This window comes from Nicotiana tomentosiformis, chromosome 7 (genome assembly GCF_000390325.3).
Source record: "Nicotiana tomentosiformis chromosome 7, ASM39032v3, whole genome shotgun sequence".
Classification (NCBI taxonomy): Eukaryota; Viridiplantae; Streptophyta; class Magnoliopsida; order Solanales; family Solanaceae; genus Nicotiana; species Nicotiana tomentosiformis.
This window is the reverse complement of record NC_090818.1, coordinates 59,689,348-59,708,357: the sequence shown is the minus strand read 5'-3', so window position 1 is coordinate 59,708,357 and position 19,010 is coordinate 59,689,348. Positions and strand designations below refer to the sequence as shown.

The following is a 19,010-nucleotide window of genomic DNA, read 5'->3' as shown; positions in this document are numbered from 1 at the left end:
TTTGGTCAGGAGCCAAATATTTCTCATCTTAGAATCTTTGGTTGTGCGATATATGTTCCAATTGCTCCACCACAACGCACAAAAATGGGTCCCCAAAGAAGGTTGGGAGTATATGTTGGGTATGAATCTCCTTCTATTATAAAATATCTGGAGCCTATGACTGGAGATTTATTTACAACAAGATTTTCTGATTGTCATTTTGATGAATCAGTATACCCAATATTAGGGGGAGAAAATAAGCAGCTGAGAAAGGAGATAGATTGGAATATATTATCACTATCTCATTTAGATTCTTGAACAAATCAATGTGAACAAGAGGTTCAAAAGATAATTCATTTGCAAAATATTGCAAATCAACTGCCAGATGCATTCACTGACCTACCAAGGGTGACTAAGTCACATATTCTAGCTGCTAATGCTCCAATTCGAGTGGATATCCCGGTAGGACAATTAATTAAAGCAAATGATTTTAAACCACGCTTGAAACGTGGTAGACCTATCGGTTCTAAGGATAAAAATCTTCGAAAAAGAAAAGGAGCAAATGATCAAAGTGATCATAATACGGAGGTAGTGACTCAAGAAAAGCACAAAGACATAACAAATGATAAAACCTCAAGGGAGGTTCAGGTACCTGAAAATGATAAGAATGGAGAGATCTCAATAAGTTATGTCTTAACGGGAAAAAGATGGAACCAAAATAATATTGTTATCGATAACGTTTTTGCTTATAATGTCGCTATTGAAATAATGCAACAAGATGAGGATCTTGAACCAAAATCTGTTGATGAATGTAGACAGAGAAATGATTGGCCAAAATGGGAAGATGCTATCCAGGCAGAATTAACTTCACTTGCGAAACGTGAAGTTTTTGGGTTTGTAGTCCAAACACCAAATAGTGTTAAGCCTGTTGGCTATAAATGGGGTTTTGTACGTAAAAGTAATGAGAAAAATGAGGTACAAAGATATAAGGCACGCCTTGTTGCACAAGGATTTTCACAAAGGCCTGGTATCGATTATGAAAAGACGTATTCTCCTGTTGTGGATGCTATAACGTTCCGTTATCTCATTAGTTTTGCTGTCCATGAAAAGCTTGACATGCATTTAATGGATGTGGTTACAGCCTACCTTTACGGCTCACTTGATAATGAGATATACATGAAAATTCTCCAGGGATTTAAAATGCCTGACACACATAATTCGAAGTCCCGGGAAATATTTTCAATCAAATTGCAAAGATCTTTGTATGGTCTAAAGCAATCAGGTAGAATGTGGTATAACCGCCTTAATGAGTATTTATTAAAGGAAGGTTATATAAATGATACCATTTATCCATGTGTTTTTATAAAAAAAACAACATAAGAGTTTGTTGTACTTGATGTATATGTTAATGATATAAACCTTATTGGAACTCCTACAGAACTCCAAAAGGCAATTGATTTTTTAAAGAAGGAATTTGAGATGAAAGATCTCGAGAAAACAAAATTATGTCTTGGTTTGCAAATTGAACATTTGGCAAACGAGACTTTTGTTCATCAATCTGCCTATATAGAAAAGGTATTGAAATGGTTTTACATGGATGGAGCACATCCATTAAGTACTCCGATGATTGTTCGATCACTTGATGTGAATAAGGACCCGTTCCGATCTCAAGAAAAGAATGAAGAACTTCTTGATCCTGAAGTACCATATCTTAGTGCAATTGGTGCACTTATGTATCTTGCTAACACTACAAGGCCTGACATAACTTTTTCAGTTAATGTCTTAGCAAGATATAGCTCTGCTCCTACAATGAGACATTGAAATGGAATCAAACACATATTGCGATATCTAAAAGGGACTATCGATATGGGATTATTTTATGGCAATGATTGCTGTCCCGATCTTGTTGGTTATGCCGATGCTGGGTATTTATCTGACCCACACAAGGCTCAATCTCAAACAGGCTATGTGTTTACATATGGAGGTACTGCCATATCTTGGCGATCGACTAAGCAATCAATAGTGGCTACTTCATCTAATCATACTGAGATAATTTCTATTCATGAAGCAAGTCGAGAATGTGTATGGTTGAGGTCTATAATACACCTTATTCGAGACAAGTATGGTTTGAAGTGTGATAAATTACCCACAATTTTGTATGAAGACAATGTAGCATGCATAGCCCAATTGAAAGGAGGATTCATAAAAGGGGATAGGACAAAGTACATTTCACCAAAGTTATTTTTCACACATGATCTTCAAAAGAATGGTGATATCAATGTGCAACAGATCCGTTCAAGTGATAATATGGCCGATTTGTTCACTAAATCTTTACGGACGTCAACCTTCAAGAAACTAGTGTACAAGATTGGGATGCGAAAGCTCAAGGATGTGAATTGATGCTCTCATCAGGGGGAGTTAATACACGTTGTACTCTTTTTCCCTTATAAGATTTTGTCCCACTGGATTTTTCTTGCAAGGTTTTTAACGAGGCAACCAAAAGGCGTATTTCTAAACATGTGTATTCTTTTTCCTTCACTATGATTTTTTTTTTTCATAGGATTTTTTCCTAATAAGGTTTTAGCGAGGCACATTATCTATGGACATCCAAGGGGGAGTGTTATAAGAGAAATCAAATTATGTTGGATGTCTACTCTTCCTCCATGATCTTCTCAAATGCTTAGTGATATATTCAATGATATATTTCTATGCTTAATGACATATTCAATGACATATATTTATTCACTTTTCATGCCTATATAAAGGCCTTGTAATAGATAGGAAAAGCATACAATTGAAGAAAAAATAAAAATCTCTCTTCCTCTCTTTCTCTCTATATCTCTTAGCTTATTTTTCCTTGTTCGATATTATTATTTTGAGTTATATTTATAACAGTTTTGAGATTAAACAATTAAATTTGTATTTCTCAAGGGTCACTAGCAATTTATTTGATTTGATGCAGTTATAAATAGTGAATAATGATAAATGAGAAATAGCGAAATAGATTAAAAAATAATGCAACGGAGAAAAATCTTCTTTATTTTTGGTCCCGAGCAGTCTCTGATCACAAGTATGGCGGATTTACAAAGCTTAGTCAGAAAACGAGTAGCACGTGATAATATATTTTGTCACAGAGAGGAATTTTCTGTGTGTATTCGATGCCCCTGCTATGGATCATTGGGGCAGCTTCTATAGCGATAAGAGGTGAACTGCCATTCCGAGTTTCAAGCCAGCATGATAGTGGATTAGGTTATGGGGAACGGGATCTCCGATAGTGACTTCCGTTTCGGTGTAACGCTGACATCCACGATCTGTGGATAAGGTTGACTAGGTCTTCGAATGAAATCATCCACATGACCATGATCTCGGCACCTTTCGGACTTGAAAGCGTGTCCCATTGCTTGACCTCTAGGGTCTTAGTTACCACGTGAAACTTTTCTGCCATTCCACGTGGAAAGGGTAATTTTCACCCACACAAAACCACCTATAGGCTCTAGTGATTTAGATTTGCTAATAAAGCGGTAGGATTTTCAAGAGTAGATGTATAATTTATAAATTTAGGATATATTATGTATTGTGAAAAAAAAAGATTACCCTAACAATCACCATGGTAAGAATCATTAAGAACGAAACATGTGAAGCCTGATATGTCGCTCAACATCTTAGCATCCAACTTTTTACAATAATTTTGCTCTTTCACTGTTTCAAGATATAATAATGACAGTACTCATCATCATCATCATCATCATCATCATCATTATTATTATTATTATTATTATTATTATTATTATTATTATTATTGCTACTACTACATACTACTACTACTACTACTACTACTACTACTACTACTATTATTATTATTATTATTATTATTATTATTATTATTATTATTATTATTATTATTATTATTATTATTATTATAATAAGTTCTTGTCTCGAGTCCATGGAAAGTTTTTTGAATTCTTGATTCTTATAATTTAATTAAGAAAGTATTTTCAAACTATAGTCATGATTTTTACTTCAACAAGGACTGTTCCAATGAAGAAACAGTTAAAGGCATAGGAAGGTGGCTCATAGCTTTTCTCTCGTGGATCGTTCCGTTCAAGCAACTATGTCGAAATTTTCAATCTATAAACTAAACTAAATCAACAAAAGTCCATTTTGTTATCTCGATTTTTATTTTTATTTTTTTCCGATAAGATCTCCAAAATACAAAACATATAACTAGTACTTCCAACTATTTCTTCTATCCCAATAAGATACAACATTTATATGATGTTTCCCAAGAAAACAACATAAAATATAAAATAAGTCATGACATTATTGTAAAATATAGTGTCACCAATGATAATGATATTATGAATAATCCATAAAACAAGTAATGTTAGTAAGAGATAATGAAAGAGAACATAGTTTGATTTGGAATTTTTTCGAGTCACTAGATATTTATGGGCTATTATTGTAACGACCCGGCCAATCGTTTTGTGTAATGTGACTATGTTCCCTTGTTTATTACTTATTCTATATTCATTTGTGGTTATGTAACTTGTCGGGTTGGTTAGTTTGGTTCCAGGGATGTTTCGAAGTGTATTGGGACACTTAGTCCCAAGGTTGAAAGCTTAAGTTGGAAGAGTTGACTGGAGTTTGACTTTTGTGTAGACGATTCCGAAATAGAGTTTTGATGGTTCCGATAGCTGACCGAGGTAGCTTATCGATAGTAGCAGGCTTATGAGTTGAGCAGGCCAGCCGATGCAGTGCCACTTACATGTCATGAGTTCTCGGTTCTCTTCTTAGAGAAGTTTGTCCCACAGAATCGTAGAGAGGATTTACGCAGGCAGTTTGAGCAGCTACGCTAGGAGGGTATGGCCGTGACTCAGTATGGGATGAGGTTTGCAAAGTTGTCTCGTCACACGGTATGGTTTGTTCCCACTGAGAGGGAAAAGATTAGGAGGTTCATTAATGGCCTCAACTATGGATTATGCTTCATTATTGCTCGGTAGGTTGCGACGGATGCTAGGTTTGACTAGGTGGTCGAGATAGCTAGACGCTTAGAGCTGGTTCGCAGGCAGGAGCGTGAGGAGCGGTAGACCAAGAGGCCTCGCAATTCAAGTGGTTTCAGCAGTGCTTCATCTGGAGGTCAGTCCCATTTCAACAGAGGTCACTCTTCTACACTCGTTCAAGCAACTCGCCATGTTCCTCGTGGTTCTTCAGTTAGCCACAGTTCCTATAATGCACGCGCAACTTAGTCATCATTCAGTGCTTTTCCAGCACAGAGTTCTTACCATGCTTCATCTGCACAGGGTTCCGTAAGCATCTATTAAGATCATCAGGATCATCAGCAACGTCATGAGAGAGGTTGTTTTGAGTGTGGAGACTTGAGTCCTCTCAAGAGAGATTGCTCTAGATTATTGAGTAGGGTTCCACAACAGAGTTCCAAGCCTATGATTTCAGCACTAGTAGCTATACCACCCGCACAGCCAGCTCGGGACGGGGCTCAGTCAGCTCGAGGCCTCCATAGAGGGGGAGGTCGATCATGTGGTGGTCAGGCCCATTGCTACGCATTTTCAGCCAGGCCAGAGGTAGTTTCCTCCGATGCCCTGATCAAAGGTATTGTTTCAGTATGCCACATGGATGATTCAGTATTAATTGACCCTGCTTCAGCTTATTCATATGTGTCATCATACTTTGCTCGTTATTTGGATATGCCCCATTATTCTTTAGTTATGTATGTTCATGTATCTACCCCGGTGGGTGATTCTATTATTGTGGATCATGTGTATCGGTCATGTATAGTGACTATCGGTGGATTAGAGACAAGAGTTGTTCTTTTACTACTTAACATGGTTGATTTCGATGTGATTTTAAGCATGGATTGGTTGTCACTGTCATGCTATTCTGGATTGTCATGCTAAGACCGTGATGTTAGTGATGTCGGGGTCGCCTAGGGTTGAGTGGAGAGGTTCTCTAGATTATGTTCCCAGTAGAGTGATTTCATAATTGAAGGCTCAACATATGGTTGAGAAGGGATGTCTGGAGTATTTGGCCTTTGTGAGGGATGTTAGTGCTGATGCTCCTACCGTTGAGTCAGTTCCGATAGTGAGAGACTTCCCAGATGTGTTTCCTGTAGATCTACCAGGTATATCACCGGATAGGGATATTGATTTTTTTATTGATCTGGTGCTGGACACTCAGCCCATCTCTATTCCTTCGTCTCATATGGCACCAGCAGAGTTGAAGGAATTAAAGGAACAACTTCAGGAGTTACTTGATAAGGGATTCATCAGGCCTAGTGTGCTGCCTTGGGGTGCACCGATTCTATTTGTGAAGAAAAAGGATGGTACTATGCATATGTATTGATTACAGGCAGTTGAATAATGTTACAATCAAGAACAAGTACCCATTATCATGTTTTGATAAATTATTTGACAAGCTTTAGGGTGCTAGAGTGTTCTCTTAGATTGACTTGAGGTCAGGGTATCATCAGATGGCATTCAGGACCCGCTATAGTCACTACGAGTTTCTTATGATGTCATTTGGGCTGACCAATGCCCCTGCAACCTTTATGCACTTGTTGAACATTGTATTCTGGCCATATCTTAATTCATTCGTCTTTGAATTCATTGATGACATCTTGGTGTATTCTCAAAGTTGAGAGGATCATGAGTAGCATCTGAGTATTGTACTCCAGACCTTGAGTGAGAAGAGGCTATATGCTAAATTCTACAAGTGTGAGTTTTGGCTTGATTTTGTGACGTTCTTGGGGAACGTGGTGTCTAGTGAGGGGATCAAGGTAGACCCGAAGAAGATTGAGGTAGTTCAGAATGGGCCAAGACCGTCTTTAGCTTTGGAGATTCAGTGCTTCCTGGGTTTGGCATGTTACTATCGCTGTTTTGTAGAGGGTTTCTCGTCCATTGCTGCACCTTTGACTAGATTGACCCAGAAGGGTGCCCTATTCAGATTGTTAGAGGAGTGTGAGGAGAGCTTTTAGAAGCTCAAGACTGCTTTGACTACAGCCCTAGTGTTGGTGTTGCCTACGGGTTCGAGATCAGGATGGAATGCTGTACTCAACTCAACTCGTGTGCCCAACTCTTGCACTGCTCTCCAAAACTGCGATATGAACTGTGTGCCTCAATCAGAAATGATGGAAATGGGCACGCCATGCAAGCGGATAATCTCCCAGATAGAGATCTGAGCCAACCGCTTTGCAGAATAGGAAGTCACCGCCAGAATGAAATGTGTGGACTTATTCAACCAGCCCACAAACCCAAACTGCATCATACTTCTTCAAAGTCCGTGGAAGCCCAACAACAACGAAATCCATGGTAATACACTCCCACTTCCACTCCGGTATCTCAATCTCTGAATCAACCCTCCCATTTTCTCATTCTCATACTTCACCTGTTGACAATTCAAACACCGAGAGACATAAGCAACAATATCTTTCTTCATTCTTAGCCACCAATAGTGTTGTTTCAAGTCACGGTACATCTTTGTGACACCTGAGTGAATAGAATAGCGTGAGTTGTGAGTCTCCTTAAGTATCAAATCTCTCAACCCATCAATATTTGGAACACAAATCCGGCCTTGAAGCCGCATAATACCCTCATCATCAATCACAACCTCCTTGGCACCACCCCGTTGCATCGTATACTTCAACACAAATAAGTGAGGATCATCAAACTGGCGAGCCTTGATACGCTCCAACAATGATGACTGTGCCACAATATAATCAAGAACACGACTGGGCTCTGAGACATCCAATCTCACAAACTGATTGGCCAAGGCCTAAACATCCATGGCTAGTGGCCTCTCTGCTATTGGTAAATATGCCAAGCTGCCCATACTCTCCGCCTTTCTACTCAAAGCATCGACCACCACATTGGCCTTTCCTGGATGATACAATATTGTAATATCATAGTCTATCAGTAACTTTAACCATCTATTCTACTACAAATTAAGATCGTTCTGCTTGAATAGGTGCTGGAGACTCCGATGCTCGGTATAGAAACTCACAATGAACACAGTACAGATAGTGCCTCCAAATCTTCAATGCATGAACAATAGCTGCCAACTCTAAGTCATGCACAGGATAATTCTTCTCATGAACCTTCAACTGCTGAGGCATGTAGGCAATCACCTTAGCGCCCTGCATCAACACCCCGCCAAGCCCAATACGCAACACATCACAATACACAGTGTATATTACGAGCCTTTTTTCGGAGGTTCATGGGATGATATTCTTCCATTAGTAGAGTTCACCTACAATAACAGCTTTCAGTTGAGTATTCAAATGGCTCCTTAGGAGGACTTATATGGGAGGAGATGCCGTTCTCCAGTTGGTTGGTTTGAGCCGGGGGATGCTAGATTGTTGGGTACTAATTTGGTCCGGGATGCTATGGAAAAGATTAAGGCGATTCAGGAGCAGCTTCGTACAACTCAGTCTAGGCAGAAGAGTTATGCTAATAGGAAGGTTCGTGATGTTGGATTCATGGTGGGTGAGAAGGTTTCGCTCAGAGTTTCACCCATGAAGGGTGTGATAAGGTTTGGGAAGAAGGGAAAGTTGAGCCCTCGGTATATTGGGCCTTTTGAGGTGCTTGAGAGGATTCAAGAGGTGGCTTACAAACTTGCTTTGCCACCTAGTCTATCGGGTGTTCACCTAGTGTTTTATGTTTCTATGCTCCGAAAGTATTATGGTGATCCGTCACATGTTTTGGACTTCACCATGGTTCAGTTAGACGGGATTTGACTTATAATGTGAAGCCGGTGGCCAATTTAGATTGGCATGTTCGAAAGTTGATATCAAAGAATATTGCATTAGTGAAAGTTCAATGGAGAGGTCAGCCGGTCGAGGAGGCTACTTGGAAGACCGAGCGAGACATGCGGAGCAGTTATCCACACCTATTTGAAACTTCAGGTATGATTCTAGACCCGTTTGAGGACGGACATTTGTTTAAAAGGGGGAGAAGGTAATGACCCGGCCATTCATTTTATGTATTGTAACCCTGTTCCCCTATTTATTGCTTATTATTTGTTCATTTGTGGTTGTGTGACTTGCCGGGGTGGTTGATTTAGTTCCGGGGATGTTTCGGAGTGTTATGGGATACTTATCCTCAAGGTTGGAAGCTTAAGTTGGAAGAGTTAATCGGAGTTTAAATTTTGCGTAGATGACTCCGGAATGGATTTTGATGTTTCTGTTAGCTGCATATGGTGATTTTGGAGGCGTATGTACGGATGTTGATTTGGAGGTCCGTAGGTTGGTTTGAGGCTTTTTAGCGAAAGTTGGAATGTTGAAGGTTTGGAAGTTTGAGAGGTTTGACCGAGAGTTGATTTTGTTGATATCGGGTTGGGACTTGTGTGCAAAATTTGAGGTCATTCGGATTTGGTTTGATATGATACGACATTAGTTTTAAATGTTGGAAGTTCGTTTGTTCATTAGGCTTGAATCGATGTGCGATTTGTGGTTTTGGTGTTGTTTGATGTGATTTGAGGTTTCAAGCGAGTGCGTAATGTCTTTTAGGACTTGTTGGTATGTTTGGATAGGGTCCCGGGGGCCTTGGGCGTGTTTCGGATGATTAACAGATCATTTTGGACTTGGGAAGGATTGCTGAAGGTTTTTTGTTTATGGTGAAATTGCATATGCGGTGGGCTGGCCACAAATGCGGAGCCACAGTTGCATTTGGAGGGTCACAGAAGCGGGAGAAGGACTGGCCAAGGGAGCTTTGCAAGTGCGCGAAGGGAAGCGCAAAAGTGAACACGCTTCTGCGATGTATGCTCCGCAGAAGCGGATTTTGATTGAGCGAGCTAGAGTCGCAGATGCGGACGAGCTCCACAGCTGCGGATGTGCAGGAGCGGGATTTCTACCGCAGAAGCGGTCCCACATAAGCGGATTATGGACCACAAGTGCGAGTATGCGGGAGGCTAATGAATTTTCGCACCTGCGATGATATTTCCGTAGGTGCGGCGTCGCAGGTGCGACCTCTTGGACCGCAAAAGCGGAAATGCTAGGCAGATTAATAAAATTGAGGGTTTTTATTGTTTTCTCATTTTTGAAATAATGGGACTTAGTCTAAGGCGATATTTGGAGCATTTCTCAGCCCAATTGAAGAGGTAAGTGATGTTTATTCAATTTTTGTATTAGATATTCATTACCCATGGATTATTACACCTAATTTTCATGAATCTAAGATTGAATTTGAGGATTTTTGGACTATGTTATTGGAGAGTGAAATTTGACGATTTAAGGGTCGATATATGGTTGGAATTGGATGATTTTGGTATGGTTGGACTCGTAATTGAATAAGTGTTCGGAATTTGTGAATTTTGTCAGGTTCCTAGATGCGGGTCCGGGGTTGACTTTTTGATTTGAGTTAAAGATCTTAGCTTTGTCTTTTGGAATCACTTCCTATGGTTTTTATTGATAGTATTACATTATTTTGGCTAGATTCGAGTCGACCAATGATTGATACGCGTGGGAAGGGCTTGTTAGAAGAGTGATTTGGCTTGCTTGAGGTAAGTATCTTATCCAAACTTGGTTGAGGTACTAGTTGCGTTAATTATTTATGATAACTACGTGCTATGAGTGGCGCGTATGTGTTGAGCCCATAAGCGTGCACCCAGGTACTATTTTCATGCTCGGGGTAGTGCTTAGGCTGTGACATGCCTTGAATTAATTATTAAGCTTCAAGCTCTGATGTTTTCTGCTATTTGTACCTCTCTGTGAGTTATTTGCACCATATTTGAGATTTTGTTGAGGTTATTCTCCCGATTGAACTTGATAAACTACTATTTCATAATGAAATTGCATGTTCTAGCTGTGATAGCACACATTGAATATGCCTACACTATAGCATATTATTTATACCAGCCCAGGAGTATGCAACTTGATAATCATTGATCATGTACATGTATTCTCGTGTATTTGCTTTATTTCCATATGAGCTGGACAGGTAGCCTGTGAATACGCCGGGCGGATTATAATTATTAGCGCGTGAGTTGTCCGTGCACCACGTAAGTTATCCGTGCGGATCCGAATATTGATATAATTGACACGTGAGTTGTCCGTGTGGTTGGTATTACTAGCACGTGAGTTATCCGTGCAACACGTGAGTTGTCTGTGCAGCGTGTGGATACCGATCCATCCCCCTAGGGTCACCCTCTCATGTTTCTCTCTTGATGGTGTACACGCGGATTTGAGGAAAAAACTGATCAGTGGTTTGGTATGGAAATGGAATTGTTGAGGAAAGTCTGGCCAGTGTCTATGTGTATTTTGCATTTCATCTCTACTTGCGATTTCCGTGATTATATACCCGAATCAGTGGCATATCACACTTATATGATGTAAAACTTGCTGAGCAGAATACATGAGAAATTGTACACATACACACAGATAGTTCCTTCCGTGCTTTATACTTGATCACATCATTATTCTGTACTTGTAAAATTGATGAAACTATACAGGTTATAGCAGGTATCACTTATATTCTTGCTTCTTTTACCTCGCCAAGATTAGTTACGATTATTATTGAGTATACGACACTTTGCACTTAAATGTGCAGATGTAGGTGTGGGGACCAGTTATCAGCAGTAGACCTGCTTGTTGAGCTGAGCATCAAGAGACGAGGTAGAGCTACATATCCGGCCGCAGTTTTGACTTGTATTTTCTTATGTACTGTTGTTTTAGTTCAGAAAGTATTGTTATTTAATTTTCAGACTTATATTCCGATGTAGAGCTCACGACTCCGCATTTACCAATTTTGGGGGGATTTATCTTGTATTAGCAGTATTTTGTCATATTGAGATTTCAGACTTATGTTATTTCTACAAACTCTGCTATTTTGGTCCTTTAATGTTATGACCGGCTTGCCTAGCAAGTATGTTAGGTGCCATCATGACAGGTTGGGATTTTGGGTCGTGACAATTATAATAGACTTATTGGGTCATTCAAAATTTTAAGTCTAAACATAAAATAATATGTTAAGAAATAGAAACTATGAAATATTTTTAATAATACTTATAAATTATATTATAATAAATATTTTTTTAAACAATATATACATATAAAGCGGTATGGTTTGGTTATGTTTGACCTTTTTTTATTCAAAACCAAACTAAACCAATTATAATGGAATTCCTTTTCAATACCAAACAAAATCAAACTATATCACCAGTTGATTTTTTTTTTGTTTTAATTCGATTTATCGGTTTGATGTGATTTTTTGATTTCATTGAACACCACTACCATACAGGGTGTTTATGGAAATTGAAAAATTGAACAAATCGAACATCGAATCAAACTGACCAAAAAACAATAATTTTTTGATTTGATTTGATTTTGATTTTTGAATTTTAAAAATATACCAAATTTGATTTGATTTTGATTTCATACAGAAAACAATCGAAAAAAATCAAACCAAACTAACTATAAAATACCTATTTAAAGTGTATTATAACACATATATTATATATTTTCTAATAACTTTTTAATTTTATAGTATATATTAATTATTTTCATGATTAGAGTCTAGTTCTTTACATTTTTCGTAATCTAGTTCTTTGCCTTTACATTCAAGATTGATTGGTAGTCTTTATGTTTCTAAGTCTAATAATTTATTTCATATATAAAATAATTTATCTTTAATTGACTTCTTATATTATTCATCACTATTTTATCTAATTATTATTGTAAGGCCCCGTAAAATTTCGTAAAGGAATTAAGGTTTCGGGGTGCCGATTTAGGCTTACGTGTTTGAGGGTTGTAGAAATTCTTGGCTCGAACTTTTTGGGTTGAACAATGCACTGGGGAGTAAAGAAAAATTTTTGCCAGAAAAAGTCATTTCTGCGGCCCACATGCGGTCGCATAATCACTCTGCGGACCGCATAATGGCCGCAGAGTGAAGCAGAGGCGGGGCAGCTTGGAGGAAGGTATGCAGTGCATTATGCGACCGCAGAACAGGTCTGCTGGCCGCATAACTACCGCATACCCAGGCAGGCGGCAGCAGTTTTTAGGCACCAATTGTGCGGCCGATATGCAGACCGTATATCCAGTTCCGGAGCTTCATTTTTGTATTTTTATAACCCGACCCTACTTCATTAAATAGACGATATGTATCATTTTTTGAGCAAAAACCTGATATTTTGAGGGTGAGAGAGTGCCCTAGAGTAGAAGAGAGTTCTTCAACAATTTGTTCTTCAATTCTTGCTCGAATCTTGAAAGATTAACAAGGAAAACTCACTAGGTCTTTATCCTAGAGGTAAAATTCTACACCCTAACCTTTAATTTCGAAAGTTAAATAGAAATGGATAGTTAGTAAGATAATTCTTTGGTATGAGAGTTGGTTATTTTGCATGCATATGTTATCAAGGTGTGTAAAAAAAATTATTGAGCTAAAAATGATAAAGAATGGGTTGCGGGATGATGGAATCCTCCATAAAAGGACCTTGAAACCTTAACGCAACCTAGTGTTTGATAAAATGTTCAAATGAGCTAGAACCATGAGCATCTTCCTAATTTTGGTTCAATTTGTTATATTTCTCAAATAGATTAAAGTTTCTAAGAATTTCGGAACATTTTAGAGTTTAAGAAAACTCTATTGAGGTATGTTGGCTAAACTCCTCTCCTAGAATTAAATCCCACGGTATTCATGTAATTTATGTAAGTCCCGAATTGTTCATTATGAAGTGGCTATTCCGAATAAGCTTGTGTTGAAATATATATGTTTAATATGTATCCTAAAATGCTTTTATCATGTTAGGTTATCATCTAAGAATATATTCAAAGTATGGGCTGTGTATTAATAATGTTGTGACTTTAAGTCTAGTTCAAACGAAGGCTATTACGCCAAATTTTATGAAAAACCTCTATGTACCTATGACTCTTAATTACTCACATGTGTACTAGAAATATTGATTTGAAATGCCTTGTTGTGGATGATGATGATGATGTTTGAAAGTGAAAAAGGTGAGCATGAAATGTTAAATACGGCCGACGTGCCAATAATGATTTTATAATTATGGCCACTAGTGCCAATGAAATGAAAAGATGTGAAAGAAGTACGAAATGAGATGATTGGTATAAGAAGGATGATGTCTCTAATAAGACGGCCTAGCTGATCGGGTCGTGATCGGACGCCATGCCGCACACATAGTGGTGATTGTGCTGGAAATTATGACTGTGGTTGATGTCTCTAATGAGATGGCCTAGCCGATCGGGTCGTGATCGGGCTCCACGCTAAAAGTACGGTGGTATTGGTATTGTGAATATTAGAATCGTGAATGGTGGCATATTGGTACTAAAGACCTCCCACCTTAAAATATGGAAACTTATTTGAATATTGTCTTGATCCTAATTTGAGGTTTGATGTTGTTTGAGGCTTCCACGGATATTATGATTGTACTTGTTCATATTATTTATCATTCTATTGAGGGGGTGTTTTGTCATTCATACTAGTACTATTCCATATGTACTAACGTCCCTTTTGCCGGGGGCGCTGCATCTTCAATGGATGCAGGTGGTTCCACAACAGGAGACACTGATCAGTGATAGCGGTACACTCTCTTCCCAGCAGACTTGGTGAGCCCTACTTCATTTCGGGGTCATGTATCTTTTGTTCCTTGTGTATTGTGTTTGAGGTATAGCCGGGGCTTTGTTGCCGGCATTATCATAATACTCTTCTGCATTTATTAAAGGCTCCGTAGACATAGTGTGGGTTGTATATTGGTGTTGGAGAAGTCAAACAATGTTATGTTGTGTTTGAATTACTTGTTCCACTTTAGACCATGAAAATGTGTGTGAAATTTGAGACTCTAAAATGATGTAACTAATGGTAAGAAATTGGTATTACAGACATGATCACCTTATTGTCTAATTAATGAAAATATATATACTCTTTATTCATGGATGAGTTTGGGTAGAAGAAAATCTAATAGGCTTGCTCGGTCGGGTTCACTCGGTTGAGCGCCGGTCGCGCTCGCCGAGTTTGGGGCGTGACAAACTTGGTATCAGAGCCTAAGGTTTTAAAGTGTCCTAGGATTTCTCGAAGCCGTGTCTAGTAGAGTCCTTTTTATCGGTGTGTTGTCGACCACATCTATAATTAGGATGCTACTTGGGCATTTAGGAATAATACCCTTTTTTCATGTTATCGATCGTGCGATAAAGCTGATTGTAAGATTGTTCCTCCTTTAACTCGTGCTTTGCTATAACTTTCAGTATATGACACCTAAGAAGAAGGCAAGAACTGGCCAAAGAGCTAATGTCACCCCAGGAGTGGCAGTTGATTCTATATTTAATGATGTGGATGAGCACCCAAGGAGTGAGAATATTCCTCCAGTTACTACACTGCCTGATTCTACTACAACTGATCAGACCACACCTGTCCCTATACCTATTGAGGGTGCAACGGTCCCTCTAATTAATATACCAGTTCCACCCCCAGCTCCAGCTTCCGATTCCGGTGTTTCTGATGGGGATCTTAGGGGAGCCATACAGATGCTGGCTCAAATAGTGGCTTCCCAGGCCCAGAGATCAAATGTTGCACCCACTTCTTCTAGTCAGCCAGGGGATTCTGCTAGTTCCAGGGTGAACAGGTTTCTCCAGTTGGATCCCCCAGTGTTCACGGGTACTAACCCAGATGAGGACCTCCAGGACTTCATTGATGAGATGTACAAGACTCTCCGAGTTATGCGTGCTACTCAGACAGAGGCAGTAGAATTGGCCTCCTACCACCTGAAAGAGGTGGCATATTCTTGGTTTGAACTATGGGAGGAGTCCCGCGAAGAAGGGAGCCTTCCAGCGAGGTGGGGTGAGTTTGCCGATGCCTTCATTGATCATTTCTTGCCTGCCGAGGCTAAGGCAGCCCGTGCCGCTGAGTTCGAGAGCCTGAGGCAAGGTAGCCTGAGTGTGTAGGAGTACCATATGAGATTCGCGCACCTGTCTAAGTATGCTATTTACATGATGCCCACTATGGAGGCTAAAGTGCGCCGGTTTGTGCAGGGACTTAGTCCCTTGGTAATTAATGAGGTCGCTACAGTTGCCTTGAATTCTAATATGAACTATGGGAAGATGTTGGCATTCGTTCAAGCCATAAACACCCACAAATTGAGGAACAGAATGGAACGCGAGGGCAGTAATAAGCCCCGGTCTGTAGGCAACTTTAGTGGTTCTTCTGGTGGTGGCAGGTCAGCATTCTGGGGAGGGTCATGGGGACCATCTCAGTCTTTTGCTCGGTCTTCGGCTAGTGCACCACCATCAGAGCCCGATCAGCAGCAGTGGAGTCGTTTCTGGCCCAGTCAGGGTAACAGGGGCTCCTACCAGCAGGGTCGGCATGGTGGTAGATTCCAGAAGCAACGAAGGCCCCCATGCCCTAGGTGTGGAAATATGCACTTAGGAATATGCTACATGGACTTACCCATATGCTATGAGTGTGGATTGAGGGGTCACATTCAGAGGGATTATCGTTCGTCCTGCCAGGGTGCGGGCAGGGGCATGGCACAGCCAGCCAGTTCTGCAGCTACTACATCTGCAGCACCTCCTCCAGCTCGAGGCAATCCAACACCCGCAGGGCATGCTGCAGCTAGGGGTGGAGCACAGAGTTCGGGAGGATCCGGCCGTTTTTATGCTATGAGGGGTCACCAGAATTCAGAGGCTTCTCCAGATATTGTCACAGGTATATTGACTGTCCAATCTCATGATTTGTATGCTCTTATTGATCCAGGTTCCACTTTGTCATATGTCACTCCTTATGTTGCTATGGAATTTGGGATAGAACCGGAACAGCTTTATGAGTCGTTCTCTGTATCTACTATGGTTGACGAGTCTATTTTGACCGCACGAGTTTATAGGGATTGTGCTGTCACGTTGCGTGGTCGGGACACCATGGCCGATCTCATTGAATTGGGAATGGCCGATTTTGATGTAATAAAGGGGATGGACTGGCTTTATTCTTGTTTTGCCAAGCTTGATTGCCGAACCAGGACTGTTAGGTTCAAATTTCCAAATGAGCCAATTATTGAGTGGAGAGGTGATAATGTAGTGCAGATGGGTAGGTTTATTTCTTACCTTAAGGCTACAAAAATGATCAACAAGGGGTGTATTTACCATTTAGTTTGGGTTACGGACAGCGACGCTGAGACAACTACACTTGAGTCCGTGCCTCTTGTGAATGAATTTTCGGGAGTCTTTTCAGATGAACTACCTGGGATTCCGCCAGGCAGGGAGATTGATTTTGGGATTGATGTGATGCCAGGCACGCATCCTATATCTATTCCACCCTACAGAATGGCACCGACAGAATTGAAGGAACTAAAGGAGCAGCTGAAGGACTTGTTAGAAAAGGGTTTCATCTGGCCGAGTGTGTATCCTTGGGGCGCACCGGTCCTTTTTTTAAGGAAGAAAGATGGGTCACTGAGAATGTGTATTGACTATCGGCAGCTCAACAAGGTCACGATCAAGAATAAGTAACCACTGCCAAGGATAGATGACTTGTTTGACCAATTTCAAGGTGCTAAGTACTTCTCCAAAATTGATTTATGATCCGGGTATCACCAATTGAAGATTAGGGAGCAGGATGTTCCGAAAACAACTTTTAGAACCCGATATGGGCACTTTGAATTTTTGGTGATATATTTTGGGCAAACAAATGCCCCAGCAGCTTTCATGGATCTTATGAATCGAGTCTTCAAGCCTTTTCTTGACTCGTTTTTGATAGTGTTCATTGACGATATTCTTGTATATTCACGAAGTCGAGAGGACCATGTTGATTATCTCAGGATAGTTCTGCAAACCCTATATTAGCACAAGTTATATGCAAAGTTTTCAAAGTGTGAAGTTTGGCTTGAATCTATCACATTCTTGGGTCATGTCGTCTCTAGTGAAGGAATTTAGGTTGATCCTCAAAAAATTGCAGCAGTGAAGAATTGGCTGAGGCCTACAACTGGGTATTACAAAAAGTTTGTGGAGGGGTATTCTACTCTTGCCTCTCTGTTGACTAAATTGACGCAGAAGGCAATTAAGTTACAATGGTCAAATACTTATGAAAGGAGCTTCCAGGAGTTGAAATCGAGATTGACTACGACACCAGTGTTGACTCTAGAGTAAGACTAGAGTGTTTATTAATGCAACATGGCAAGGTGATAGCTTATGCTTCTAGGCAACTCAAGAATCATGAAAAGAACAATCCAACACATGACTTAGAACTTGCGGCGCTGGTATTTGCATTGAAAATTTGGCGTCATTATTTATATGGGGTCTATGTGGATATATTCACGGACCATAACAGCCTTCAATGTAATGACCCGACCGATCGTTTTGAGCTCTAGCGCATCATTTAACAGTTTGAGACCCTGAGCAGCTTCACTTCAGGTATTATGACTTGTGTGCGTGGTAGGAATTTAATTTTGGGAAGTTCGGAGTTGATTTGGAAAGAAAAATTCCAATTTCATGAGCCTTAAGTTGGAAAAATTGACTGAAGTGTGATTTTTGAGTAGACAACCTCGGAATCGGGATTTGAAGGTTCCAACAGGTTCGTATAATGATTTTGGACTTGGACGTGTGTCCGGATCGGGTTTTGGATGACCCGAGAGCGTTTCGGCGCCTATTGTGAAAGTTGGCATTTTGAAAGAATTTCATAAATTTATGTTGGATCGAGCTGAACGTCCTCGGTGAAATTCCCTTTTTATAATTGGTATAAATTCATTATTTGAAAGATTATTTGTTTTAAATGAAGGAAGTGATTTGGATTCTTAAATATGGTGATAAATTGTTCAGTTATTTCTTGTTCTGAGTTTTATTGTTATATATATCATACTTAATTAGAATTTCATATTATCATATTGTTTGCCCTTAGTAAGTGCCGAAGTCGACCCCTCGTCACTACTTTTTCGAGGTTAGGCAGGATACTTACTGGGTACGTATTGATTTACGTACTCATGCTACACTTGCTGCAAATTTTGTGCTAGTGCATATGTGTCTAGTGGCTTTATGGGCGGAGAGGCGCGGTTATTGCGGGGACTTAGGTGAGCTGCATTCCACGTTACGA

At 39.9% G+C, this 19,010-nt stretch overlaps 1 protein-coding gene across 1 annotated transcript in view; it reads left to right on the top strand.

Moving 5' to 3' along the window:
* Positions 1 to 583: 583 nt before the first annotated feature.
* Positions 584 to 19,010, top strand: part of LOC104120579 (ras-related protein RABD1-like) — a 142,611-nt gene continuing 124,184 nt past the window's right edge. Inside the window, exon 1 of the mRNA XM_070181591.1 lies at positions 584 to 595. The gene's annotated coding sequence lies outside the window, so the exon portion shown is untranslated. The remainder of the gene's footprint in view (positions 596 to 19,010) is intronic.